Source organism: Pinus tabuliformis, chromosome Q (assembly GCF_031772625.1).
Source record: "Pinus tabuliformis cultivar Carrire ecotype Pingquan chromosome Q, CPIR1, whole genome shotgun sequence".
Lineage (NCBI taxonomy): Eukaryota > Viridiplantae > Streptophyta > Pinopsida > Pinales > Pinaceae > Pinus > Pinus tabuliformis.
This window is the reverse complement of record NC_142296.1, coordinates 679,881,668-679,892,800: the sequence shown is the minus strand read 5'-3', so window position 1 is coordinate 679,892,800 and position 11,133 is coordinate 679,881,668. Positions and strand designations below refer to the sequence as shown.

General features: G+C 37.5%; 1 pseudogene; it reads left to right on the top strand.

Annotated features, from left to right (window-relative positions):
- The first annotated feature begins 7,958 nt into the window (after positions 1-7,958).
- LOC149221368 (SUMO-activating enzyme subunit 2 pseudogene) lies at positions 7,959-9,900 on the top strand (annotated as a pseudogene).
- The last annotated feature ends 1,233 nt before the right edge of the window (positions 9,901-11,133 follow it).

Below are 11,133 nucleotides of genomic sequence, written 5' to 3'. Positions count from 1 at the left end.
AGAAAAAATTTCGTGGTTGTCGTTGCAGAAGATTCAAATTTGCGGAACAATGTTGCAAGTTTTCTTCAAGATTGAGAAGATGGATTTCAATGGACTAAGGCTGAACTACACCCTTAAGGGAAGCTCAAATTATGTTGCATGGATGTAGTACTAGAGGATAATGGGTTCTAGGAATTCATTGATAATGATATTCCGAAACCAACAACATCTGATGTTAAGGATCTGACAGAATGGAAGAAGTGTGTAGCCAAGTTGAGGAGGACCATATTGGAGGGAGTAGGAGACCATATTGTCTCAAATAATCATGGGAAAGAGACTTCGTATGCAATGTGACAAGCACTGGTAGATTTGTTCTAGAATAGTAGTGACCACGAGAAATTTGGACTCAAGGACAAACTTTGAAATATCAAGATACAGAGGAACAACACCATTCCACAGTACCTGAGGAGGTTCACACAATGTCATGATAAACCTAGTCAAGTTTTGGTTACTATAGCAAAGGATGATTTGGTGAGAGTAGCCCTTCTAGGCCCTCCCAAGAGCTAGCACAACTACCAAGATTCGATGAATGGGTAGGAGAAACTACCAAATTGGGAACGCTTATGGTCTGATTTGGTCCAAGAGGAAATAAGGTGGAATACTACAGATGAGACTTCATCCAAGGGTGAGGATGAGGAGAATTGTTCCTTGGATGGAAAGGAAAAGAGAGGGAAAGGGAAGAAATCCCAATCCAAAGAAAAATATAGTCAAGGGGGCAATAAGAAAGACTTGTCCAGAATCAAGTGCTTCCACTTTCATGAATTCAGGGACTATGCCACGAGGTGTACACACAAGAAGGCAAGCAAGAAGACCATAGGAGTCGAAACGGGTGAATATTTGGCTTCACAGTTCGAGCTGTATTTTACTCTCATTGCATGCATGGACAACATAGTGATGATACGTGTGTGGTACCTTGATAGGGGTGCCTCATTCCATATGATGTGGAATAGAGATTTTTTCAGTGATTTGGAGGAGAAGGATCTCTAGATGCACATCAAGATGGAAGATGATGGAAGGTATAGCATGACCAAGATTGGTATAATAACCTTTAAAAGGGAGTCAAGCTCCCCTCTCAGGCTCAATGATGTGATGCTTGTTCTGGGTCTAAATAATAATCATGTCTATGTTGCAATTTTGGAAGACCATGGTTACGATGTGATCTTCAACAAAGGAAAGGAATTCTTGAGACACATAGCCACGAGAAAGGTGAAGAATATTTGGATTCATGTGAAGAACCTCTACAAGATATATGTGAAGGATTGTGTTACATCGAGCACAAAGGTGGAGAATGTGCAGACTCGCGATGTCGACAAGCTTTGGCATAGAAGACTTGGCCATTTGAATCATGGCGCTTTGAATATCATGCAATAGATTAACACAAACCTCCCTAAAGGAGCATTAGAATAGCAAGACACATGTAAAGGGTGTACCTTGGGGAGGTACACAGAATCCACTTTCCATGATCGGGACAGTAAAGCACATGTAGTCCTTAAAAGGATCCACTCTAATGTCTGTGGACCTTTCTTGATAGCCTCCACTTCCAGGCACAAGTATTTTGTCATATTTATTGATGACTACTCATAGAAGTGTTGGATCTTCTTCATGCAGAAGAAGGATGAGACTTTCTCCAAGTTCTTAAAGTTCAAGGCATTGGTGGAGAAAGAAACGAGAAAGAAGGTGAAGGCTCTCAAGAGCGATAATGGAGGTGATTACATGTTGAATGAGTTAAAAAATGTTTGTGCAAAAGAACACATTCGATGATAGTTGACAACACCACACAAACCACATCAAAATGGGGTGGATGAGAAGAAAAGCGGAAGCAATGTAGGAGAAACATAGGTGATGTTGCATGACCAAAGCCTACCTCTATAGTTGTGGGTTGAAGCATGCAACACAATGGTCTATTTGTAGAACAATAGTTCTAATCATATTCTTAGCATGATGACACCGGAGGAGGATTTCTCGGGAAGGAAGACAGATGTGTCGCACTTCAGGATCTTTGGAGCCTATGTCTATTTCCATGTCTCCAAAGAATCAAGGAAGAAGTTAGAGCCGACAACAGAGTTGGGGGTATTTGTGGGTTACACAAAAACTCCCCACAACTACCGTTTGTATTTTCCATCCCTCAGAATGATAGTTGTGCGACGGGATGTCAAATTTGAGGAAGACAAAGCCATGCGGTGTTGTCTTGAGAGGGAGATTTAGATCCCACAAGAGGAGGAGATTTTAGCTCCAAAGAAGGAGCCTCAGGATGTTGTAGAGAAGCCATAAGTTGAGGAGCAAAGATTACAGACAACCACTCACGTAGAACCATCCAAAGAAGGTAGGAAGAGAAACAGAGAAGATGAGAGACTTTTGAGGGATGCGAGGGAGAATTCGGTTTCTCCTTCAAATCAACGTAGATAGAGAAGGTCACCAGATTGGTACAATGGCTAGTAGAGATTGAGCGATCCTGTTTCAAGGAAGCAATAGAGAAACTAGTATGGGTTGATGCAATGGTGGAGGAGTACAAATCCATTGTGAAGAAAAATGTCTGGGAAGTGGTCCCAAGACCTGCAGACAAATCATTTGTGGGTATGATATGGATCTTCAAGGTGAAGTAGGCATCAGAAGAAAGTATAGAAAATTACAAGGCCATATTTGTGGCTAAATCATACTCTCAACTGGAGGGGATTGATTATGAGGAAACATTTTCTCCTATAGCAAGGTACTCATCCATCAAATCAATTCTTGCTTTGGCTGCACAGATGGGGTGGAGGATCCACCAGATGGATTTGAAAACAACATTCCTCAATGGATTTATTGAGAAAGAGGTGTATATCGAGCAACTTGAAGTCTTCAAGACTTTTGATCGAGATTATCATGTGTGCATATTAAAGAGAGCGTTGTATGGCCTTAAGCAAGAACCCTGTGCTTGGTACACCAAGATTTATAGCTATCTTATCAGTTTGGGCTTCACTAAAAGTGAAGCGGATGCAAACCTCTATCATATTTTGATAGAAGGTAAATTTTTTATTATTGTTTTATATGTTGATGACTTGATCTTGACTGGAGATGAGTAGCTGATCAGATCCTACAAGGATGACCTTGCAAGAGAATTTAAGATGAAGGACATGGGTCTCATGCACTACTTCCTTGGATTGGAGGTACGGCAAGGTGATGGGGAACCATTTGTCTCTTAGGGCAAGTATGCCAACAAGATACTTCGTAGGTTCCACATGGATAGGTGAAAACCCATGGAGACTCTTTTAGCGACCAACTAGAGGAAAGAGGATGCCACTTCAGTTGAGAAAGTGGATGCGACTGTTTACCAGTAGTTGGTGGTTTCACTCATGTATCTTGTGAACACATGACTACACATGTGTTCTGTAGTCAACCAGTTGAGTCAAGCTATGGTTAGGCCAACCAAATAATTTTGGAGGGAAATTAAACATGTTCTACGGTACTTGAGAGGCACTACCTAGTTTGGACTTTGTTTCAGATGGACAAAGGGAGTGAAGTTATGTTGCCTCACTAATCCATATTAGGCAGGAAGTTCATTAGAAATTAATATTACATCAGGTGGAATTTTCATTGTTGGGTCCTGTTACCACTCAAACCAGAAGAGGACCTAAAGGGGGTTCCTAAGAGGGAAATTGCTAGGTCAAGGGTAATGGTGGAGGCTTAGCCCACTGTTAACACAGATAAGTCTCCCCCCTCTTTACAAAATTTCACTGATGGGAGGAATCCCAATAGTGTAGGGATCACTTTGTAAAGTAGATGTCAATCGATAGGTGAGAAGTGACCCTGAAAACCCTTTCCTAAGGATGGAATGAAAAATGGAACTTGCTTGCTCTTTAAGCTACGGACATGGTCCACTAGGGGTAAGGGGTGAGGATTAGAGGTTTGAGGGAGAAAGAATAGAATTATAAAGGAGTTTCTAAATAACTATAATCCTTGGAAATTTGGACTCCCAAATAGTCTTTGAAAAATAGTCTTTATTGAGAAGTGGGACCACATGGGGCCAAGTGGACCCATCCAAGGTTCGGGGATGGAATGTAATAAGCAATGATGTTGTTATCCTAGACAAGGTGAGGGGAAAGGAATAACCATGAGGTACTATGGAGGCTTAGCCCAATATCACCATAGATAAGTCTCCCTTCTCTTTACGGACTTTCACTGATGGGAGGAGTGGTAATAGGTCCACAATGATTTCTTGGTACAAAAGAAATTAGAGATCAATGGCACTAAGCTTAGCAGAAGCAGAATACATGGCTGCAAGTCAAGAAACATGTGAGGTGATCTGGATGAGAAAGATGCTTGTTGGATTGTTTGGTCAGATGATGGATCCTACTATGATTTACTGTGATAATCAGAGTTTCATCAAACTCTCTGAGAATCCTTTTTTTCACGATCGATCCAAGCATATTGATATCCTGTATCACCATTTAGGGGATGGTGTGCAGAGGTGGATTATGTTGTTGTAGTAAATTTCGACAGAGGAAAAAGATGCATATATTTTAAAAAATGCCTTGTCAAGAGGCAAGTTTGAGTTCCACAGGTGCATGATAGGGGTGGTTGATAATCCTTTTCTTGCAGAGAGGGAGTGTTGAAAAATGTAGCAAGAAAATATCAGTTTGTCTTTGTCTTGGTCAAACTAGAGAAAGTTTGTCTTTGTCTTGGTCAAACTAGAGAAAATTCGACTTTCTATTTCAACCGAATACTTGGAGGTAGTTAACTGAGGTGACATGGAACTTTTCACTCAGTTAACTTAGTTAATTCGAGTTGGGGAAGCTTGAGTTCAGTTCAGTATCTTTGATTTCTAATTTCTAGAAATCTATTATAGTTAATTTGAGTTATTTTTGGTTTAACTAGTTCTAACAGTGAAAAGAACTAGTGAAGGTCAAGTTGTGGAAGTGGAACTTCAACCACACTCAGTGATCAACTAGTTAAATAATCAATCAACCCAAAGTAATTGTTGCATATAAAGAATTTGAGTTACCCAATTGAGATGGAGATTGCAAGTCATTGTACTATCAAGTGTAGCATATTCCAATGTGTACAGGTGGTGCATGTAGTCAGGGGAAGGACCTAATAAAATTGCACAATTCCATGGTGTGAAATTCCTAAAAAGTAGGGGCAATTTCCCAAGGGAAAAATGCAAGGAAATAGGATCTTGGAGGGATTGAAAATTGGTTAAGTGTTGGCCAGATTTAGTTAGTCAGGAAAAGGGATAGAGTATAAACTTGCAGGGTGTGCTTAGGCTTTAGCAAGCATATGTACTTCATATCTATTGTTTGATTAATTCAATATAGATAGTAAGGGGTTTTGAGCACTTGCTTTCCCCGAGATAAATATATCTGCACACGTGATGTTTCCTTTTTCATGTCTATGATTATTTTTCTATATGGTGACTTAGCTTCTACAGATCAATAGAGTAGCTTCAAGTCTTGTGATTTAGTAAATTTCATGAGTTGTATTGAATCTACACATTAATTTCTACATAATGGATCCATGGTTTCATTTCTTTAGGGCTTCTTCCCATTGACTTCTTGCCATATACTTTATTTGAATCTCAGTCCCATCATTTATGGATGGACACCTCGTGCTTCATTCTAGGTAAGCTCAATTATGTTCATGTTCCTTTTTTCTTTACCGGAGGTTAGGGTACAATTTGGTTCTCCCAGTGACTACCCCTTCATTTTATGTTGTAAGTCAATTGGATTATGGCTGAACTGGAAAAAAATTTGTCTGGGTGTTGGCCAGAGTTAGTTAGTCAGGCAAAGCGATAGATTATAGGCTTGCAGGGTGTGCTTAGGCTTGAACAAGCAATATTTCATCTCTATAGTCTAATTAATTCAATATAGATAGTAAGGGGTTTTGAGTAGTTGCTTTCCCCTAGATATATCTCCATGCACACGTGATGCTTCCTTTTTCATGTCTATGATTATTGTTCTATATGGTGAATTAACTTCTACAAATCAGTAGAGTAGCTTCAAGTCTTCTGATTTAGTAAATTTCATGAGTTGTATTGAATCTACACATTAATTTCTACATAATGGATCCAGGGTTTCATTTCTTTAGGGATGCCTCCCATTGACTTCCTGCTAGAGAATCTATTTGAATTTGAGTCCAATCATTTATGGATAGACACCTCGTGCTTCATTCTAAGTAAGCTCAGTTATATTCATGTTCCTTTTTTCTTTACTGGAGGTTATGGTACAGTTTGGTTCTCCCAATGACTACCTCTTCATTTTATGTTGCAAGTTGATTGGATTATAGCTGAAATGGAAATAACTTTGCCTATATGTTGGCCAGAGTCAGTCAGTTAGGCAAAGGGATAGAATATAGACTTGCAGGGTGTACTTAGGCTTGATCAAGCATATATATTTCATATCTATTATCTGATTAATTCAATATAGATAGTAAGGCGTTTTGAGTAGTTGCTTTCCCCTAGATATATCTCTATGCACACATGATGTTTTCTTTTCCATGTCTATGATTATTTTTCTATATGGTGAATTAACTTTTATAAATTAGTAAAGTAGCTTCAAATCTTTTGATTTAGTAAATTTCATGAGTTGTATTGAATCTACACATTAATTTCTACATAATGGATCCAAGGTTTCATTTCTTTAGGGTTGCTTCCCATTGAATTCCTGCTAGAGACTCTATTTGAATCCGAGTCAAATGGTTTATGGATGGATACCTCGTGCTTCATTCCAAGTAATATTAGTTATATTCATGTTCCTTTTACTTTACTCTAGGTTATGGTACAGTTTGTTTCTCCCACTGAGTACCCCTTCATTTTATGTTGCAAGTCGGTTGGATTATGGCTAAATTGGAAATTGCTTCGGCAAGGGTTTGTTACTCATTACAGGTAACTTTTTATTTCTATCACACCATGTGTTTAACAAAGTTCTTGATAATTAATTTGCATAATTTCTTGCATGTCTTGACTCCTGTAAGGTTCTCTGTACGCTCTATTCATGGTTCTGTAAAGGGTTTACTATTGAAGTATTTCTTGTCTCCTTCTGGTGAGATTATGTTAACAGAACCTCGCCTAATAGCTTAGGTTTTTCATCTCAGCCATAAATTGTTTCTACAACTTAGGTTTCCTCGCCTTCCTTATGGTTTGTACCCTAGTATTTTCTCAGGGTTAAATTATGTCTTTTCCTTTCCCTTTTGGCTTACCAGTCAAATCAATGGTGCTTACTATTATTTCACTTGTTTTCCAAGTGATATGGTACTCTCATCTTAGTTCCGACTATGAAAGTGATTACATTCCCCTTCATATGTTGTTTTATTTTAATTTAACATCAGATATTTTTTTTCATGATTTCTCACATATAATGATAGAGGTTTTCTATTTAAATGTCTCTACATGCATGCATCATGTTCCAGGTCTTAGAATGTTTGATGTCATTCTGTCAATTCTCTTCTCATTCAAGTAAGACATTCGTAAGCTTCCGTGTTTCAAATTTGTTCTATCCAATTCTCTCGTTGCTCTATATAATTTGTTTCTCTATGGTTCCTTTAGGTTTCCTTTTACAGTGTTCATTGTATGAGATTTATAGCTTCTTACATTAGAGGTGATAGAATGATAATAGGATTTAATTTTGTATAGAATTTGAGAATATATTATCTCCACTTAGACTAAAATTTCAAAGTCACCAACTTTTACCATATTTTAGGTTTCAATTTAATTTTTTGTGCAATTGTTTTACTTCTCTGGACAAGTTGTATCTTTATGGTTTAAGGTATACAATTAGAAAATGGTAAAGGAAACTATCTATATAGGTAGTAGTTCATTAGTCAATGCAAGGCCAAGATATATATGAATAGGTTCACTTCCTACAAAGGCTAATGCAGAGGAAAAGGAAGGTGTAAAGGTGATATGGCTTTAAATCTTCCATCGTACTATTCGACCTTACTCTGGCATGGGGGAAGGTAACTCAGGCGTCCACTTTAATTTCTGGGGCAATGATATTCCCCACCAGCATGTTCTGAGAGCCCTTTATCCTCCATTTCAGTTGTTCACAATTTTTGTGAACCCCAATGGCTTCCCGGATGAATTAAATGAAATTGCAGGTGCCAAGGTTTTGATGGTCAGTGTTAGCGGAATTAGATGTCAGCTTGTCAAAACCCTCTCACTTATGGGTTCCAAATATGTCCATGTCAGTGACATGGATTCAATTGGCATTAGCAATTTAAATAGGAAATTTCTATTTTGTAATTGCCACATTAGGTAATCAGAAACTAGTGTGGCACGTGAGGCTATCTTAAAATTCATGCCTTATATGAGGATTGTTGCACATCATGCTAATGTCAAGGATCCTTTGTTTGGTGTATATTTTTTATGCAGTTTAATTTCGTTTTAAATGGGTTGGACAATCTAGATGCTCACAGACATGTGAACAGTGTTTGCTTGGCTACAAGAGTTCCTTTAGTAGAAGGTGAAACTACTGGGTATTTAGGACAGGTTGCTGTGCATGTTAAGGGTGAGAGATAGTGTCATGAATTCCAATCAAATCCAACCCCAAAAACATATCCATTTTTTACGATCACAAGTACTCCATCAAAGTTTATACATTGCATTATCTCGGCAAAAGAACTACCTTTTGCAAATTTGTTTGGGGATAGGAGCCATGAAATTGATCTTAATGTAGTCTAACGACATGGGAAGATCCACGAAGGATGGTGTTTGATGTTCATGAGGATGAAAGTGATGAAGACGATGGAAGTTGAATATTTGACCATGTTTTTGGATACAATATAGAGACGACTTTGAGAAATCTAGAAACATGGAAGAAGAGGAGATCAACAACTCCTAAATACATTGAAAACATTATTCCACTGAAGGAGAATGGAGAGTATTAGAATATCTAATAATTCAAGAATAGAGGAAAGGGGTATCTCCTTATTTGCAATGGATTCGTTGGGACTAAAAAACCCATAGGACATTTGGAATATTTTTGATAACGCGAGAATTTCCATGAAGACCTTGCATATTTTTTTTGAAAGAAGAAAATAGGAGATGATGAGTTTGACATTTGACAAAAATGACTAGTTAGCAATTGAATTTGTTACTGCAACTGCTAACATTTGAATTTCTTCTATTGTCACCCAAATGCATATCTTGTTTGAAGCTAAAGGCATTGTAGGCAGCATTTTTCATGTAATAGCAACAACAAATGAAATCGTTGTAGGTCTAATTTTACTTGAAACAACTAAGTTGCTAAGAAATGATTAAAATAACTGTAGAATGACATAATTCTTACAACATCCATCAAGGAATATGCTTCTGATGTCAATAGATCCATTTGGACCCAACAAATCTTGTTATGTAGCTCTAGGACACCTGTATCATTAGGGGTGAATAATAAACAAGCAAAACTGAAGGATATTATAGAAAACATTATCGAGGCTAAATTGGGTATCAAATCACCATTGATCATGCATGGTTATACACTTTTGTTTGAGTATGGTGATGATATTGAGGAAGATGTTGTTGCACATTATGCACAAAAATTAGAGAAGATGTTAGGATAATTTCTAGTTCCAGTCACAAATGGTCTTATTATTACATTAGAGGAATACCGACAAGAGTTCCTATGTAGTATTAATATTGAGAAAATATATGACTTTAATGAGGATTCATAATACATTGTACTGTCTAGCGGGGTTCCCATAGTGGTAAGTGGAAGTGATGATCATGCTGATGAAAGTGGAGAAAAGCTACCAATTGCAACTACAGAAGCTATACATGGTTGTGATGATGTTGAATTAATCACAACTGACTCTCTAGTCACTTCCATAACTAAGAGAAAATTGGGCATTGATATAAATTTAATGATGACAACTACAACATTGATCATTTAGTCTACCCAACTATCATTTTGATGAGGACACTAGTCACATGATATGCGAAGTCAGTGCTATGGTATTTGAACCAAGGCCTGAAATGAAGGTTTTGTGAAGCCTGGTATGCATTCCTTTTCCTTTCACATCACCACCTTTTAACATTTTAAACATTATTTATCTCTTATTTAGATCAATATTTTTCTATCCAAAGTGGCCTTTCCTTGCAATATTCTTTGATATCAATGGTGATAACAACTTCATTAATTTTGGTAATTAAAAGATGTTCTTTTATTGATTCAAAAATTTTATTACAAAACTAGGGAGGCCACATCCAAATCCCCCTGTTGTGGTTTTGAATTGGCCTTTAAAGCTTTAATGCATGATATTCTATCCATATTTACAATGGCATGACTTGAATTTATCCACTATATATTTATGCAATGTAACAAAATTTGGCCTCCTTAGAGTTGGATTGATTTGCTTTCTAGAGATCATATTGATAGCCTTTAATATTTTACTACCTTGGATGGTGCCATGTTGCAACCCATGATAAATATTTTGATAACATAAGAAAACCTTCTTAAACAGCTACAAACCTTTCTAAGATTGTTGACTCGGGCATTTTTGGTTCATTCTTCTCTCTCAATCAGTGTTGTATTTGCAATGTATGTAGTCTGTTTTGTCTCTCTTTCTTCATTCTCCTTTCCTTTTCCATCCCTCCTTGACTTCTTTGTAGCCATTTTCCCAAAATTTGTTGGATGGCTTCTTTGTCTTTCTCATCTCAGTGGGATACCTGCTTGATGGGATTCCTCAAGTTGTACAACCTTAATTCCACTTCTTTTTTCTTGTCCTTGATTAGAGCTCCATTCTCCAATATTTCATTTGTAGGATTGGTGCTCCATTTAGTGTGCTTGTGTTGTGCATCATCACACCTTTTCAGCCAAGTATACCATTGGCTAGCTAGAACATCTTGAATGTAAATCATAGTCCAATGTAGCCTAGTAAAAATACCTTTGAAGACTCTATTTAGGCTTCAGGGGAGTGGTTTTGTGAGGAATACATTGGGATTATCGTATTATTTCTTTGGGTTCCCACTCTGCCCCCATTCATGAAGATTATTTAATATAGATTTGAGAAAGATGCCCATTTTGTCTACCACTTTCTTTGTAGGTTACTCATATCTTCCCCTTTTGGAGGAGATCTTTGACACCCCCTAAGAATGAAACTTTTTTGACCTACACATTTTCCTTT